At 39.8% G+C, this 19,615-nt stretch overlaps 1 protein-coding gene across 8 annotated transcripts in view; it reads right to left on the bottom strand.

Annotated features, from left to right (window-relative positions):
* PARD3 (par-3 family cell polarity regulator) overlaps positions 1 to 19,615 on the bottom strand; it is a 720,507-nt gene that overhangs the window by 116,211 nt on the left and 584,681 nt on the right. The window lies entirely within an intron of this gene.

Below are 19,615 nucleotides of genomic sequence, written 5' to 3'. Positions count from 1 at the left end.
GTCCCTTTTTATACGTCTATCTCAAAAAGCTACAAAGCAGGTCTACTGAGTATTGTCAGCTAGAATGATTTATTCCTTTTCCTGAACAAGCTGGTTCCCTGGCTCTATTTTCATTGTTGTTGTTGTTTCAAATGCTTGAGTGTTTTAAATTTTGAAAGAGAGACAGAAAAAAAGGAGACCAAGATTTTCAAGGTTTAGAGATGTTAATATTTAATCAAATTTAACCAAAAATATTTTGGGTCCTACTATGTTTCAGCCACTGAGAATACCAAGATGAATAAGCTCATATTTCAGGAGGGAACACAGACTTATACACATCATGACAATACTGGATTTCATATTCAACAACAGACAAATGTACACAGAGATAAGCAGGAGGAAGTTGTATCAGAGTGGAGAAGAGAGGACATGGAAAGTACCACAGAGGGCTTCAATATCCAAGATGGGTTCCAGAGGACAAATGGAAGTTCACCAGGCAGACTGGCCTTTTTCTTTTTTTTTTAGGATAGAATTTCACTCTTGTCGCCTAGGCTGGAGTGCAGTGGTGCAATCTCGGCTCACTGCAACCTCCACCTCCTGGGTTCAAGTGATCCCCTGCCTCAGTCTCCGACATAGCTAGGACTACAGGCACGCACCACTATGCCCAGCTAATTTTTGTATTTTTAGTAGAGATGAGGTTTCACCGTGTTGGCCGGGCTGCTCTTGAACTCCTGTCCTCAGATGATCCACCCACCCTGACCTCCTAAAGTGCTGGTTTTAAAGGTGTGAGCCACCATGCCCAGCCAGACTGGTCTATTTTAATTATCGGTTAAAACATACACATGCGAGCAAGATAACTTGAGTTTCTTACCTCATCTCATATACAAAAATTATCTCAAAATGGACTGCAGGCCTGTATATAAGAGCTAAAACGGCAAAACTTCTGGAAGAAAACATAAAAGAAAACTCCTCCTGGTTCTGGGACAGAGAAAGAGTTCTTAGACACGACACCAAAAGCATGATCGAGGAAAATAAATTTGATAAATTGGATTCATCAAAATTAAAAATTTTTATACTTCAAAAGACAACAGTAAGTAAATTAAGAAACAAGCTACATTGTTGTAGCATTGGGCCTTGAAAAAAATAAAAAAATAAAAAATACATAAACAAGTCCCAGACTGGGAGAAACACTGGTAAATCATGTATCTATTACAAGACTAGTACCCAGATCTATAAATGACTCTTACAACTCAGTCAGAAGATAAGCAATCTTATAAAAACAGAGGCAAAGATATGAATAGTTTACCAAAAAAGAAATAAAATGGGCTATTATTAATCAAATAAAAAGATGTTCAACATCATTAGAAAAATGCAAATTAAAATTATAAAATACCACTTCACACTCACTCACAAGGATGGCTATAATAAAAAGGACAGGCAATAGGCTGGGCATGGTGGCTCACGCCTGTAATTCCAACACTTTGGGAGGCTGAGACGGGTGGATCACTTAAGGTCAGGAGTTCGAGACCAGCCTGACCAACACGGCGAAAACCCATCTCTACTGAAAATACAAAAAGTAGCTGGATGTGTTGGCACATGCCTGTAATTACAGCTATTTGAGAGGCTGAGGCAGGAGAACTGCTTGAACCCGGGGGGCAGAGGTTGCAGTGAGCCAAGATTGCACCACCGCACTCCAGCCTGGGTGAAAGAGCGAAACTTTGTCTCAAAAAAAAAAAAAAAAACCAGACAGACAATAAGTAGTATTGGTGGAGATGTGACTATATTAGAACTTTTAAACATTGCTGGTGGGAATGTAAAATGATCCTGTCACTTTGAAAACCAGTGTGGCAATTTATTAAAAAGTTAAACACAAACTTAGTGTATAACTCAGCAATCTCGCCCCTGGGAAATAGAATGTTTCCACACAAAAACTTCTATGCACAAGTTCATAACAGCATGATTCATAGTAGCCCCAAACTGAAAAGTCCAAATATTCATCTACTGTTGAATGAATTAAAAAAAGTAGTATATCTTATAATGGAATACTATGAAGCAAAATAAAGGAAGGAACTATTGATATACACAACAGCATGGATGAATGCTAAGTTAAAGAATCTACATGCATGGCACAGATTTCACAAAGACTCAAAAGCAACTGCAACACAAACAAAAATTGACAAATGGGACCTAATTAAACTAAAGAGCTTCTGCACAACAAAAGAAACTATCAACAGAGTAAACACACAACCTACAGAATGGGAAAAAGTATTTGCAAACCATGCGTCCGACAAAGATCTAATATCTGGAATCTCTAAGAAACTTAAATCAACATGCAAAAAACAAACAGCTCCATTAAGAAATGGGCAAAGGACATGAACAGACATTTCCCAAAAGAAGACATACATGTGGCCAACAAGTATATGAAAAAAGAGCTCAATGAATGTCACTAATCATTAGAGAAATACAAATCAAAACCACAATGATACCATCTCACACCAGTCAGAATGACTATTATTAAAAAGTCAAGGCTGGGTGCGGTGGCTCACACCTGTAATCTCAGTACTTTGGGAGGCCAAGGTGGGCGGATCACCTGAGGTTGGGAGTTCGACACCAGCCTGACCAACATGGAGAAACCCCATCTCTACTAAAAATACAAAAAAATTAGCTGGGCATGGTGGTACATGCCTGTAATCCCAGTTACTAGGGAGGCTGAGGCAGAAGCAGCGTTTGAACCCGGGAGGCAGAGGTTACAGTGAGCTGAGATTGCACCACTGCACTCCAGCGTGGGCAACAAGAGTGAAACACTGTCTCTAAATAAATAAATAAATAAATAAATAAATAAATAAATAAATATAAATAACAGGCCAGGCGCAGTGGCTCACGCCTGATCCCAGCACTTTGGGAGGCCAAGGCGGGTGGATCACGAGGTCAGGAGATCAAGACCATCCTGGCTAACATGGTGAAACCCTGTCTCTACTAAAAATACAAAAAAATTAGACGGCTTGGTGGCGGGCGCCTGTAGTCCCAGCTACTCGGGAGGTTGAGGCAGGAGAATGGCGTGAACCCGGGAGGCGGAGCTTGCAGTGAGCCGAGATTGCACCACTCTACTCCAGACTGGGTGACAGAGTAAGACTCCATCTCAAAACAAACAAACAAACAAACAAACAAACAAAAAACAGATGTTGGTGAGGTTGTGGAGAAAAGCGAATGCTTACAAACTGCTGGAAGGAATGTAATTATTTCAGCCACTGGTGGAAAGCAGTTTGGAGATTTCTCAAAGAATTTACAACTACCATTCAACTCAGCAATTCCATTACAGCAATCCTTTGAGTATATATTATTTATATACCCAAAGGAATATAAATCGTTCTACCATAAAGACGCATGCACGCCTATGTTTATCACAGCACTATCTGCAATAGCAAAGATAATGGAACCCGCCTAGATGCCCACCAGTGGTGGACTGAATAAAGCAAATGTGGCATATATACACCATGGAATACCAGGCAGCCACAAAAAGGAATGAGATCCTGTCCTTTGCAGCAACACAGATGGAGCTGGGGGCCATTATCCTAAGGAAATGAATGTGAGAACAGAAAATCAAATACTGTACATTCTCAATTATAAGTGGGAGCTAAACATTGAGTACACATGGACACAAAGAGGGAACAACAGATACCGGGGCTTACTGGAGGGAGGAGGTTAAGGACTGAAAAACTACCTAACCACTACTATGCTCACTACTCGGATGACAAAATAATGTGTACACCAAGCCCCCACCACACGCAATTTGCCCATGTAACAAACCTGCACGTAAAAGCTGGAAGAAAAATAAAAACGAATCCACATGTAAAAAATTATACATATTAATAGTTCCACGTATATGAAATGTCTAGAAGAAGTAAATCCACAGAAGCAGATATGCCGGGGTGAGAACAGTGCTGGATTTTTTGTGGATAGAAATGTTAAAAGACTAGATTGTGGTGACAGTTGCACAACTCTATGAATTTACTAAAAATTATAGACTTGTACACTTTAAACAGGTGAATTACATGATATGAACATTATACTTCAATAAAGCTGGTATAAAGCATCGGTTAGGATGAAAATGGCGGGGGAAGATATGGGATTTTAGGCTGCACAGAAGCTGAATTGTGTTCAACAAAATCGCTTAAATGAAAAAACGGACACCGTGCTCCCAAAAGCAAGCTGAGACATCCCCTCCACCATGTGAAACTCTCTGCACCTGTCCCTTTATTATGCACGTGTGTTTCTGAGGCAGATAACTCTGGGATTATATTGAATCCTCTCTCTTTTTTGCTTTTTATTACTATAGTCACTATATCTCGTCTGAGATCACACTTCTTTCCTCTTTATATCCAAGTTACTCCATGGCCCTGGTCTCTGTTTCTCCTGAGTGGAGGGCTGATGAGGACATCATAACAGAGCTTCCTTATCATTTCCTTCAGCCTCCAAACCTCCAGCAACTGGCTCCCTTGTCCCTTTGACTCAATCCTCACAACAGCCACACACGCAGCCAGTGGACTCACCAAGCCCAGCTTCTCAGCATCAGCTATATGATTGCTTCTGCATGAGATGCCTCTCCTCCAAATACAGCTTAAAACTTTCCTCCTCCTTTTTATTTTATTTAGAGACAGAAATTTGCTCTGTCACCCAGGCTGGAGTACGGTGTTTGTGTGTGTGTGTGTGTGTGTGTGTGTGTGTGTGTGTGTGTGTGTGTTTTGTTGTTGTTTGTTTTGTTTGTTTTTGAGATGCAGTCTTGCTCTGTCACCCAGGCTGGAGTGCAGTGGCATGATCTTGGCTCACTTCAAGCTCCGCCTCCCAGGTTCACACCATTCTCCTGCCTCAGCCTCCAGAGTAGCTCGAACTACAGGTGCCCACCACCACGCTGGGCTAACTTTTTGTATTTTTAGTAGAGGCGGGTTTCACCATGTTAGCCAGGATGGTCTCGATCTCCCGACCTCGTGATTCGCCCGCCTTGGCCTCCAAAAGTGCTGAGATTACAGGCATGAGCCACAGTGCCCAGCTTGGCGTACAGTGTTATGACCATAGCTCACTGCAGCCTTGAACTCCTGGGCTCAAGCAATTCTCCTATCTTGGCCTCCTAAGTAGGCTGGGACTACAGGTGTGTACCACTATGCTCAACTAATTTTAGAATTTTAGAATTTTTACCGTAGTGTAGAATTGTATTGTAGTGATAGGGTCTCGCTATGTGGCCCAGGCTGGTCTCTGAAATCCTGACTTTGAGTGATTCTCCCACTCTGACCTCCCAAAGTGCTAGGATTACAGGTGTGAGCCACATCTGGCCCAAACTCTTCTTTTTAAACACATTCCACAACTATTAAGCCTAAGTATGCCTCTTTAATACTATCATTTTGCTCTTATTCATACATCCCTTGGTAATTCTTCTCTAGCTGAGGTGTGTGTATGTGTGTATGGGTTCAACCTGCTCAAAAACTCGAGGTCACAAACTCTGTTCTGCCCCATATTTCTTATGTTTTCAGCACACCTAATCAATTTTTGTTGTTTTCGTTGCTGGACAATGAATGAACAAGCAAACAAATAACCAAAAGAGAGAAGGAGTGAAGTGCTGATGCAACAAAGAAACACTTCTTTCATTTTATTCATCAATTTGTGCATTTTAGTACCTTTTGTTACATAAAAGTCTTAAGTAAGAATTATTCATCTGGCTTTTGTCATGTGGCTCTCAAACGAATTCCTATTTGCATTTGGACAGCTTAAAAACACTGAAGCTTTAGTTCATATTTATACACTTGGGCAGCAATGAGGTGCGACAGAAAAGGCAAATACATTAGTGTCAAATATAAATAACTTTTCCTTGACCAGCTCTGGGGAGGCCCCGAGCTGAGGAAACAATGTGGCCTTCTGTTTCTATTTAATACATTGAGCAACCACAAATCAAAGACTGTAACCAATAAATAAATACATACCACAGAATATAAACCAACCCGGCCACAGAAACCAGGAAAGACTCAACATGTGGATTTCCTGAGCAGGGAGAAACACACCAGGGCTTGGTGCACCCCGCAGCAGCGGGGACAACCTGGAAGAGCTGTGTGCCTCTTCCATCATCCCCTTCTACCTCTACCCCAGGCCTCTGTATGAAGACAGATTCTGTTCTAAATTCACATTGGTAAAGCTAAGTATTTTGTTTATCTTTGCCAAAAAGCAGTGTACAAAGACATCTCAATACAGCCAATATCTAGAGAAGAAATAGACTGAAAGTTTTCCATACCTAGCAACTCCCACTAGTCACCTGAATATAGATCTGGACTGGCTCTACCTCCTCCAAATTATTTTTCCTTTAGTCAACTGAATACTGAGGATGTCTTGCCCTATTTTGGCCTTTTCCTTCTCAATGCAAACCAACCACCAGGAAAACTAGAAACTCTTTTTCTTTTCATTCTAAAATGACAAGTTTAGAGGGTAGAGAGGAAACTGTAGACTGGCAACTTAAAAAAAAAAAAAAAAAGGGGGGGCTGGGACTGGTGGCTCACGCCCATAATCCCAGTGCTTTGGGAGGCTAGGGTAGGAGGCGCACTTGAGGTTAGGAGTTTGAGAACAGCCTGGGCAACACAGTGAGACCTCATCTTTATCAAAAAAATTAAAAATAGCTGGGCATTGAGGTGGGGATACAGTCCCAGCTACTTGGAAGACTGAGGTGGGAAGATCTCTTGAGTGCAGGAGTTCAAGGCTGCAGTGAGCTATAATCGCAACACTAGCATTCCAGCCTGGGTGACACAGCGAGACCCTGTATCATAAAAAAGTAAACCCTATTCAAACTCAAAACCAAAACAATTTCTTCTAAGGTTGCTTTTCGTTCTTAAGTTACTCCAGTTGTATCCAAAAGTGGAGGTTTCTCCTAGCCACAAAAATTTCTGTTTGTCATATTTGTTTTAGACATCCATATATATATATATATACACATGTTCAACAAAATTTCTTAAAATAGCTTTATATACTCTATTCTTACAGGAAAAAATATATGCATGAGATATTTTTTCCTTTTGACATACACTAGTGTTATTAATATAATCTTAGAAAAAAAACCCAAAAAACTTGTTCATGAACTATTTGCTACAAAGAATCAACTTTTGGTTCCTGAACTATATCACTTCCAGAATTTACACTACTGGAAATACATTAGTTACTTCTGAAGGTCACAAAATTTCAATCAATTTTAGAATGTCAGGGCTGTCTATGGCATATTCCAAACCTCAGCATTCAAAGTGGCAGCTGTGGCTTACAGATGATCATCTTTCAGGTCCGTCCCCAACTGACACAATTTCCACAGGGCAGAGATGTGCAGAAAACTTGCATGAGGCAAATGTCTTCTCTTGAATGTCTCTACCACTCTCCCTAAACAGCCACTCATTGTTCTCTAACATGGACAGATTTGCTTTAAATCTTCATCTTTTTTTTTTTTTTCCCTCTTGAAGCTCTCTTGCTCGTTAACGCCCCGACCTTGGCATCTGTGCTCAGATGACAGCTAATGTGATCTGCTCCAACAATGCCGACTATTGGCAAGGAACATAAGCACACTCAGTGATGTCACTGAACTCATTAGGGATATATTTGACATTCTGGCCCAAGAGAACATACTTATTAAACACAATCTTAGTGAACAGCAGTGTGGCCTGTTGATAAGTAAAGTAAAACAACACATGTTTTGTCCTCCTATAAAAATAGCACTTTGGCCAAGAAATAGGCTTTCTGTTCTTATCTCCTTAATTACAACAGCAAAGTAAACTAAGAGATAACTTACATATCAAGAGATAATAGGCCGAAACACTCAGTGGTATGTTAGGCACTTTATAGAACTCGAATAAAGGTCCAAATATTAATCAATCATTAAGCAAATACTTCATTTTCCCAATCCTGGTTTGAGAGCAGAGTCAGAGGTTAATGCTGCTGAGATAATATTACCAGATAACATGTCTTACAGGTATTCAAATAGCAATATCTAAATTATACTATTAGTCCAGATATGAGGTATTTGGGGACTGATAAAACTCACAAAACGTTTCTTCCAAGGACTCCAATCAATTGCAATTTTATGACCCTATCTATTCAGTAAAGATGACTTGACCTGGATATGACAGACAGGAAGGGGAGCTTGAAAAGGTTACGGTAACATTTCTGATCTTTCGAGTCACAGCATACACCTAAACGGTTTAGGAAACCTGCTAAAACGCTGCCATGTGGCCTTCTCTTTAGACCTCATGAGAGGCAAACCTTTAATCAGGACTTAAAATCCCAACAACTTACATCTTCTGAGATTTTTCAAACAAGATGACTTCTAGACACGTGGAGGAAATTTTCCTCATTTATAGAACAGTATGATGGAAGAAAGTTCAACACGAAAATCATAAAGTAATGAATATTGTACAATACAAACAAGAACTTGGTCTCCAAATTATAGTACAGAGAAAGTAATTGGGAAGGGTAGGTAGGATTGTTGCCTCATGGCAGGTATAGTCAAATGTTTTCCTTTTTTCTTTTAGAGACAAAGTCTTGCTGTATTGCCCAAGCGGGAGTGCAATGGTGTGCTCATAGCTCACTGTAACTTTGAACTGCTGGGCTCATGCGATTCTCCCATCTCAGCCCCACAAGTAACTAGGACTACAGTCACACACCATCATGCATGGCTGATTTTTTAATTTTTTGTATCGAAGAGGTCTCACTATGTTGCCCAGGCTGGTCTGAAACTCCTGGCCTCCAGCAATCCTCCAGTCTCAGCCTCCCAAAGCTGTGGGATTACATGTCTGAGCCGCCGTGCCTGGCCCATCCTCAAATGTTAACACTTTTTTTTTTTTTTTTTTTTTGCCTAGCTCCAAGTAGGGCCCTGAACTGAGGAAACAATTTGGCCTTTATATTCCCTTGGACTCTCTGCGTCAGAATGGAGTGCCCTTGCCTCCTGTAAACTCTTCAGCCTTCTGCCCCATCAGGCATGTAGCCAGATATCCTCATGTGGCTAAATACATGGACATCATTTGGTCACATCTTAAGCATCTCTTCACTCCGCTAGAAACAATGGACCGCTGCCTCCTTCCTGTCTTGGTTTCTATAGGACCGCACTCTCTTGATTTCTATTGTTCTTGCTACCCCATCTCAGTTTCCTTTGCTCCTTCTTGCTTCTGTACTGATCTCTCAACACAGGAGATCCCAAGGGCTCAGAACTAGCCCGTCTCTCTCTTCCATTCTCCCCCTAGATGATATCATCCATTTTCATGGTTTTAAATACCATCTGCATGTTGATTTCCACATCCATATCTCCAGCCTACATGTCTTCTCTGTCTACCATACTCACATATCTAACCATTTGCTTGACATCAAGCTTAGTATGTTCTAAACTCAATACCGACAATGCTCTAAGCCTGCTTCTCTTGCTTTCTCTATCTCAAAAAGCAGTGCCCCAGATATTTAGTTGTTCAAGTCAGAATCTTGCCAGTAATTTTTTATTTCCTACCCAATAAGCATCAGGTCCTATAGGCTCTAGGTTTAAAATCTCTCTCAAGTCTATTTATTTCTATCCCATCCCACCTCCTAGTGCAAGCCTCCATGATTCTGTCCCAGGACTGCAGCAGCAGCTCGCTCACACAGGCTTCCCTGTCTCAAGGCTGCCCACCATGCTTGGTATTCACCTACTGTCTCTGAGCTCCAAGGTTGGCCCTTTCCACTCTGCACTGTGATGTGGGAGCTGCCTTCTGCAGTTATTATCTACAGTTACCCCTGTGTTGTCTTTTTCTTCTACTTCCAACACCTGGGTAACCAAGCCCCTATACTAAATCTCATCTGTATGAAGTAAGAGTGCAATTTCTGATATAACCACTGATACATAACTACTTTGTAATCAATTTCTGATATAACTACTGAAATATAGCTACTTTGTAATCAATTTCTGATATAACTACTGATGTAACTACTTTGGCTGATACAACTACTTTGTAATCAATTTCCCTCACAAAAGCCACTGGGATGTTTCAAAATTATGAATCAGACTATGCCCACAATCTAAAGAACACTATATGGCTCCCCATGACATCCTGAATAAAATTTCATATTTTAGCTTTGCCTCGGTAGGTTCATCTGCCACATACCTCTCTGATTTCATCCCATGCCACTCAACACACTATAGCCACACTTGACTACCTTCTAGTTTCTGGCCCATGCTAAACATCTCCCTGCCTTTCGCTTTGTCCGCATAGCTCCATTCTGCCTGGGTGCCTCTTTCCTCCCTTCTCTGCATGAATGACTTCTTTGCCTCCTTCAGTACTCAGCCAAATGTCATCTTCCCAAAGAAATTATTCAGCACCTTGAATATGCTCTTATCATAATGTATTACTAAATATTTATTCATTTGTTTTATTTTTTAGTTAACTCCCATCCCCCATGCTAGAAAAGGCAAGGACTTTATTGAACTCACCACTATGTACCCTGCACATATATATATATATTTGCTCAATGAACCTCCAATATATATTTGCTCAATGAATGAATGAATAAATGGATAGCATTCTTATGTTTTTGTAAATGAATGACTTTTAAATATCACAAATAATTGGTAAAAACAGAAATAGCTCTCTTTCTTATAAAAATGATTTTGCAAGGCAAATTGATAACATACATGCACTTTAGGGAGAAAATAACTTAAAAATACTAGTCCATGGTGGATTCTTTAGAAATTGCTTTATTTACCAAGTTTCGTGCTATTTGTAAATTTTCCTTATCTATTTGCCAAAGCAATTTCTCCAAGGAACTCCATGAATCTGACAGTACTTAAGTTACTAATAATTTTTTTAAAAGATTCTATAATTCAGATTACTAATTTAGTTAGGTCTTTCTACTGCTTAATGTGAATTTATTAAGTTTTGCCATATTTTCTTCATTCATTTTTTAAAGGTAAAATTATTATGTTATAGAACTAAAACAATTTCTTAAATTACTAGGTTGAAATTCCTAACAAATCTTCCTGGAACTATAAAAGCTAATGTCAGGGCTGAAGCATCTGAGAGATCTGCAGTCAGCCCAGTTCTGCTGCTAAACATGACAATGACTTGGGTGAGAATCAGCTCAGGGGTTGGTAAGATTCTAGGCATGCTTCCAGAGTCGACCACATTGACTTTCTGTATAACCTCATTCAAATTGTTTGCCCTTGCCATGTTCTCTCCTACTCACAGATATTTTTGTGATGGATATTGCATTATTTGCAATTGGTGGCTATTTGTGGATACTTTGCTTTTTTTCCCCCAATTCATCTTATGTGTTTATAAAACGCCACATTAACTACCCTTGACGTTTAGTTACTGAGTTCTAATGACTGACATAAACAAACAAATGTGTGTGTGAATGTGACTGGCATGAAATTGGATCTTGCCAAGTTCTGACTAATGATATCCACTTGTGGTCTTACTGGTCTGAATGTGAGTCAGGGATGCATATGTACGAAGAAGAAAGGTTGCAATAATTGTTCTGGCTTTTGCATGTCTTTTATATTTTACATTGTACTAAATGATTTTCATTTGTTCTCAGAAAATGTCTGACAACTTCCAGTTCAATGCATTTTCCAGTTGAAATGTTTCCAAACACAGTATTTCTCTCCAAAAATATCCAACCATATAAGTACATTCAAACACTTTTAAACGTATTTGAATTAACAGAGATACTAAGAAAACTGCACAACTAAAAGGGTGTCACAATGTCATCTTCTCTATAGTTGGTGAATGCCAAATGCTGGAATCAGAGTTTTAAAAGACCTTTGAGATGATACCTAATCCGACCATCTATTGAAGTATAAGGCTAGTTCTGGGGTATGTGACGGCTATAATATGGGTAACCTACAGCTTATGATCTAAGGAAACGGGGAGAGAGAGCACTTACTGGAGGGCTGATGACTAAATTTCACAACCTACACAGCCTACTGTCTGTCCAGTGATATAATATCCATCAAAGAAAACTGCATCTGTAGTAGTAGACACCATTTACTGGACTAAACACAGATATTGAAGCTTATTTTTTTACTTCCCACTCTTATTGCATTTATTTCAGTTTCCAGGGCTGCCTGCCCAGGACTACTTTAATATCACCTTTACTAAAGTTTTCCACAACTATAATAAAGAACAGGTAACACATTTGTGTCAATACAGGACTAAAGATAACAACATTTTCCAATAATGAGTATATGACAAATAACTAAAAGCTTTAATTATGAAAATATTCTTTTCCTTTTAGCAAGATAGAAACCTTTTGTTGCGCTATTGTTGTTTTTCCTGTTTGGTATTATGGAAAAATTGTCTTGCAACCCTGAGTGCCTTCCTACAACTAGTTTACAGGGAGGAACAGACCTAGACCCGTGCTAGTGCCCAAGATGGAAAATGTTAACAGATGTCCAAATCTCTTAAACCAATGTGAAATTTTCAAAAGTTTTAGTGGGATTCAATAAGAAATAATGTGAGGCTAAAGACCTTCACAATTCTCCCGGCACCAATCAAGTCTATTCTCCAATAAGTCTGGATGACTGCAACTCTTTTCATCAAGGGAGTGTAGGGATAGAGTGAGAATTAGGGTTCTTAAAAGGATTGGGAAACTAAGAATAATTTAGCTCTTGGAAAATATTATTCCCGATATTTATCAAAGTTGACGTTAAAATAACATAAAATTAGATCCTCTACAAAAAGAGTGTTTAAATTTCCCTGAATAACAGAGAAGCTATAACTGACAGATGCTGAGGTCAAGACATCTAGCCTTTTACAGCTAATACAAAACCTATTACAGCCCTCAGTACACATTGCTGGGTTGTGAGAATGAGCATGTGTCTGTAAACTCTTAACCACAGATTAGAGGCTTGCTTCCTGAGGGTTTTTAGTTTCTTTTAAACAGATGGTCCAAAGTGAGGATGAAGGAAGCTGTTTTGATCCGTTGTGTAGGCACAGAATGTTATCTTTGTTTTGTTTAAGCACTACACTGCCTAGAGTTAAATAATTGGGTGAAAATTCTCAGCTTTGACTTTGAAGCTAGAGCACATGGAGACAAAGTGTTTGATAATTTTCCTTAGTGTATTTGCATAAATGTTTACTCTCTTGCAAATATGAATATAAATACAAGTATTCTTATTTATTTAGTTAAGGGTTAGGTGTACTTCTGTATACACTGTGTATATATATATATTTTAACAACCATGATAGTTTTTTGTAAAATAGGAGAAATGCTGCTGTTTAACAAGTTGAATTAAGGATGGGGGAAATAGTCATGTGTAAATTTCCATACAATATCTCAAACAGCTTTCAAAAGGCAGAAAGTAAATCTTCCTGACACATCTTTTGATTATATAAACTATGAACATATACAAGTCAATATAACGCTGAAATTTTGATTTACTCAGGGACATTTGATTAGGACATTATTCTGATATATGTTATAATCCCACATTACATTGTTAAAATAACAAAGCTCAAAGTAGTACTTCTCCATGTATGTAGGATTGGGAATGAATCATGCTGTCTTTTTACACTTAGCATTTGAATGCAGTATTTTACATGCCTCTCCTGGCTTGGCTTCACACTGGTAAATGGTGTTGCATCAGGCCAAATGATGGGAAGGGTGGTCCATGAATTTAGTTTACGAACACTGACATATTTCAACCCACAAATAGGAATATAACATTGCATCAAAATGGAGCAAAAAGAGAAAAAAGCAGCAGCCAATAGGAAAATCTAGATGAACTAAACAAAGGCACTTAATTTAATAATGAAAACCACTCCAACTTACAATGTACTGTATTCCACCTCTAGCCATTGAATTATTAAAATAAATGCATATTCAGATGTTTCCCAAAGATGCTTTCCTTCTCTTTCAGATTCAAAAGAACGCCTCTCTAATCCAATACAATTCTTTTCACTCTGCATTTCAGCAGCTGTCTTTCCTGATTTCTAATCAAAGCTGATGATAACTGGCTTTGGCAACAGACTGTAGTATCCCAAATGAGTAATTAAGGCTATAAATGTGCTCACTTCTTCCCCAAAACCCAGGGTGCATTTCATAGCCTAACAGATTCAGGCTCAACAAGGCTCTGCTGGTTGTTTTAATTTGGTCAGAATTTTTAATACATTAATAAAAGAATAGCTGAGGTTTTGTGTTAGCATTTTTCAATAGCTAGTTCCACTTAAACAATACAAATGTCAGTAGGGCTAACAAACTCCCCTGGTCCCAAACATCTCCCACACATAGGGGTCCCAGACAAAGAAGCTGGTAGCCAACAATTGGTTTTGACTAAGAAAGAGAAATACAGGAAAATAAAAAGCATGCTATTTAAAAAAAAAAAAAGGCTAAGAAAATATTTTCAAAATCACAGAAAATGCTTTTTAAAAAACCATGCAGTGCTGAACACTTTAAAATCTTCTCAGAGAAACAGCGGTGATGGGAAGAGACACTCACTTGGAAGATGACTCTAACTGCAAGGAATATGTCTCTCAGCTAACTCACTCCATCTCCTATAAGAAAGATTCTGATTAACTCACGAAAAGGAGGAAAAACCTAATAAATCTTTTCACTGTGTCAACCTGATTAAAAATAAGCAGCATTTTTTCCCAGCTCTTAATAACTGCACTGTACAACCATGAATATACATGATTTTAAATACACATAACTTCAGAATAGAAATTTAACACGGACATATTTTATTTTAAACATTTTTTTCTTCCTCAGGCCACCTAGTTTAAGAGCATTGACATATTTTATAAGGAGAATAGACCTTCACTAGAAATAGAGATGGGTATTTTAAGAAAATAATCTAAAATAAGAGAAACAGTTTGCCATTTTGGAATTTGTTTGCTTACATGCTTGACATGATTTATTTTAAATTAAATCGAACGTTTTATTTAAGGTCATGTGAATTCTTGAAGAATATTGCTGAATTACTAAACTCTGACAGGTCATTTCTTTAATCTAACACCATTCTGAGGCTGGCAGCCCACTGAGTGCTGAGAGGATAAGCAGAAAGAGAATCTGGAGAATAGCTCTAGGCACGGTGACGATGGCAGGGTGCTCTCTGGCTTCTTTCTGAAACAGGCTGGTGGAAATCAGTACCAAAAGCAGAGCCTCAGCCTTAAGCAGAGGGCTCAGTGGAAGTGTCAAGACAGAGGTGGACACAGCCTGAGAGAAGTGGGCTGAAGTCTACTTTCAGATGGAATCCTGGCTTCCCTAAGATCTTTCTGCTAAAACCAAAGTTTTTAAAAATTGGTGTTTGTGGGCCTGGTATGGTGGCTCACGCCTGTAATCCCAGCACTTTGGGAGGCCGAGGCAGGTGGATCACTTGAGGTCAGGAGTTCGAGACCAGCCTGGCCAACCTGGTAAAACTTCGTCTCTACTAAAAATACAAACAATTAGCTGGGCATGGTGACGTGTGCCTGTGATCCCAGCTACTCAGGAGACTGCGATAGGAGAGTCACTTGAACCCAGGAGGCAGAGTCTGCGGTGAGCCAATAACGCTCCACTGCATTTCAGCCTGGGCGACAGAGTGACACTCTATCTCAAAAAAAAAAAAAAAAAAAAAAAAAATTGGTGTTTGCCTTAAGGAGAAATACCCTACCATCTTTTGATAATATTATTTGAAAATAAAAAATATGAATATTTTTAGACTTTAAAAATATTTTATTGGCAGGAAATAGGACAGATCATAGACATCAATCATAGTTCATTTTAAGTTGTTACAAGGTAGTAGGAAATTGGATAAACAGAAACAGCAGCTAACAATCACTGTGCACATCCTATGTGGCAGGAACATTCTCAGTGCTTTAGTGTACGACCCCCGTCAAATTCCTTTAGGTTATTTAAGGCACAATTATGATTCCCTTTTACAGACCAAGAAACCGAGGCTTAGAGGTTAAGCAACTTGACCGAGATAAATCCATAAAAGGAAACATCATGTAGCCACTTAAAAAATGTTCTCGTAAGAGAACACTGAGTGGTCTGGAAAGATGTTTGTGACATATTAGGTAAGAGGGCACATTACTAAAGAGTTATGTAGAGTATGATTTTGAGTTCTGAATAAGTACAGATGTGCAAATAACTGTATGTGTCTAAGAATATACTCTAAAATATTAAAAATTACTGTTTTGGGGACCGGATGATCTTTTCCCTTTTCTGTGTTTTGTAAAGTTTTATACAAAAAAAGTATCAATTTCATATTCAGATAATTTTACGCTTTAGTCAAAGGGATAATTCGATTTCTGTATTCAATGATAACAATTTTCAGGAGTTTTAGTTTCTCAGAAGGCATGTGAAATTTTGAATAGCAAAATCTTTGACAAACAGGCTTTTAATTACAGCTGCCTTGAGGAAAGGTGGGATTTTTGGATTTGGTGAAAAGAAGTTGCTTTAAAACAAGAAACAGGGAGCACCATAAAGAGAGGACTTCTTTTGCTTCCTGGTGGAGACCGTCTTCTTGGTGGCACATCCAGGAGTCAGCCTCCTTTTCCCCAACCTATCCCTTCCTGTCTCCAGAGCAAGATTTTCTGAGGAGAGGTAAACACTCCCTCCCGCCAAGCAGAGTTCAAAACTATAGACAGAAGGACCTAGAGAAGACAACACAGACAGAAACTGCCTGAGCGTGCACCACCAAACAAAGAAACGCTCAGGGCTGTGGAGCCCACACCCTGCACACACATCCGTGAAACCAGTGTCAACTGAGCAGCCACTGTCTGCCAGCCGCTGTTTCGGAGCTTGCAGACTCACAGCTTTACAGGACAGATGGGGTCTCCGCTCTCCTAGAGTTACACTTAAGAGGGCAGACTCAGAAATAGAACAACACAGGAATGCACAGGGCAATGTGAGATATGGATCTAGGTATAAAAAGCATTCAAGAGGAACCATGTGCTTGAGAGGATGTGTATGTGGTGGGGCCCGGCTTGTGCTTCAGACAGGACATCAGGGAGACCATACTAAAGAGGAAACTCTTAAGTTGAGCCTGGATAACAGGAAGACTCCAGTCATTTCAAGATCCAGAGCAGGACACCCAGCAGATGAAATGGCAAGGGCAGGGGCATGAGCAGCCTAGGACTCTGCATTTGGCCTAGTCAAGGAGTGCAAGGAGGCCAGCGTGGCTGGACAGTGAACCCTGGGGAGCACGGGCGGTGGGAGACCCAGTGGTCCTGGCGGGCCTCAGCAGTGGGAGGGCACAGGGTGTCTGGTGTTCACAGAAGTGAAAAGGCAAAGACAGGTCCATAAAGAGAGGAAAAAGGAAAAGCACAGAACAGAGGAGCGGAAAGCAGCACTGGAGTAGGCAAAAGAAGAAGGAAGCAGGGAAACAGTAAGCACTCAACACACAGCAGGGCAACAGGTCTTCATCACAGCTGCAATGAAGGGCCATCAAGATGTTTCAGAAGAACCTGAACGAACTGCGCAATGACCACAGGTGCGCTCCAGGGAACTACCACCACCTGAGCCTGCGGGAGTAATAGGGAAGACATGGAATTCAGGAGGGAGCAAGGTCTCAGTGCCAACGCCAGAAGAAATGGACCCAGATGTCCCAGACCACGGCATTCTTACCAGGTTCTAAAGAGGCGTGATCAGTACTTCAACATTCAAATCACATTTGTCTGGCTTACTCACAAACAGCTGTATCTGTTTAACTCTCAAGTCAACATGGTTATAACTATCTGTATTGTGCATATTGAGTCTCTTTTTTAAAAAAAATCTCTTCTCAGTCTAAGTAAGACCCTTAACTAGGTATCATTTAAACAGAAATACCTAAATCCAGGTATATTTACGATCACCAGCTGGCATGGTCAAGTGTACTCTACTTTCCAAAGTTGCTATCATATACATCTTTGCATTTGAATTCACTCCTGGAGCTCATGGGAGAGGTCAGTATACAGGGGTCATTGTAATCACAGTAGAACATAACACACTGGTACAGTTTTACATTTTTATGCATGCTTTCATATACGTAATTTGCTTGATCAGTGTATCTTCTTTTTTTAATCGGAAAACTAGGTATGATCATGCCTGTTTACGAATTTAATAAAAGGCTACTGATAATCAGGTAACCTTGACCAAGGCAGCACTCCTATTTAAGGACAGTGGCCCCTCTAGCCTGGAGGTGTCCAAATCCACATCAGGTGTGAGAGGTGTGAGAGGGCATCCGTAAAAGGAAAGACGATGGTAAGAGGCGACTACGTTCATCTGCACCCTTCATCCCCAGCGCCACACCCCCAGACCAGTTCAACTTCCATAAAATGAGGGTTGTTAAATCACGCTCCTTCCAGCTCTAAAATGGCAGAAATCTATGATTCTAAAAGTTTTATTTTCAACATGAAGTTTAATGAAAACCAATATTTCACCACGAACAAAAGTAGCATGTCAAAACATCACTACCTCTCCATGAGAAATGATGACCACTGTAAAGACCCTGTAAAAAGTACGCACATTAAAAATAATTTAAACATTTTGAAAGGTGGAGGCAGGCAGATCATCTGAGGTCAGGAGTTCGAGACCAGTCTGACCAACATGGTGAAACTCTGCCTCTACTAAAAATACAAAAAATTAGTAGGGCATGGTGGTGCACTCCTGTAATCCCAACTACTCGGGAGGCTGAGGCAGGAGAATCACTTGAATTTGGGAGGCGGAGGTTGCAGTGAGCCGAGATCCCACCACTGCACTCCAGCCTGGGCAACAGACCAAGACTCCATCTCAAAAAGCGATGATAACAACAGTTTACGGAACCAATTCTCCATTTGTAGCCACAGTTTAAGAAACAGGAACATCCATTTGCATTTCTACCTTGTTAGTATCTGTGTTATGCTGGTGTTAACTAATAACATAAAATATTTAAAATTTGTGTTACACATAGAACCAATTATAATTACCTAGTGAGAAAACAATTTTATATTGGGAATCTAAAAATAATCTATTTTACCACTGCAACAGATCACACACATTATGAAATACTACTGCCAATTAATGTTACGGTGGTTCATGTACTCACAGTTCAAGTTTGAAATGCTCTCATCCCACCTGATGCCCACATTCAAAACACGGGACCCGGAAAACACCAGATAGATGCAAATCATCCTTATGCATATGTAACATATATTAAGTACACTGCCCAGTATGTCACATTCAGAGATTATTTCATTTTGTTTGCTCCATAGATGGCCCACAGTTTTTACAGATTAATTTCCATTTAAAATAAACTCCAAGGTGTTGTCCAATATTCTACGATGTGCTAAAATGAAATGCTTCTTCAAGTAACTGAGCTACTCACTGAAGTCTGAAGATCTACTTACTGGAAGGACTTTTAAAAAATCATAATACGGCCGGGCGCGGTGGCTCACACCTGTAATCCCAGAACTTTGGGAGGCCGAGGTGGATGGATCACGAGGTCAGGAGTTCGAGACCAGCCTGGCTAACATGGTGAAGCCCCGTCTCTACTAAAAATACAAAAATCAGCTGGGCGTGGTGGTGCACGCTGAGGCAGGAGAATTGCTTGAACCTGGGAGACAGAGGTTACGGTGAGCCGAGATCGTGCCACTGCACCCCAGCCTGGGTGACAGAGCAAGATTCTGTCTCAAAAAAAAAAAATATATATATATATATG

Source organism: Theropithecus gelada, chromosome 9, assembly GCF_003255815.1.
Source record: "Theropithecus gelada isolate Dixy chromosome 9, Tgel_1.0, whole genome shotgun sequence".
Taxonomy (NCBI): domain Eukaryota; kingdom Metazoa; phylum Chordata; class Mammalia; order Primates; family Cercopithecidae; genus Theropithecus; species Theropithecus gelada.
This window is presented reverse-complemented; position numbering and strand designations above follow the sequence as displayed.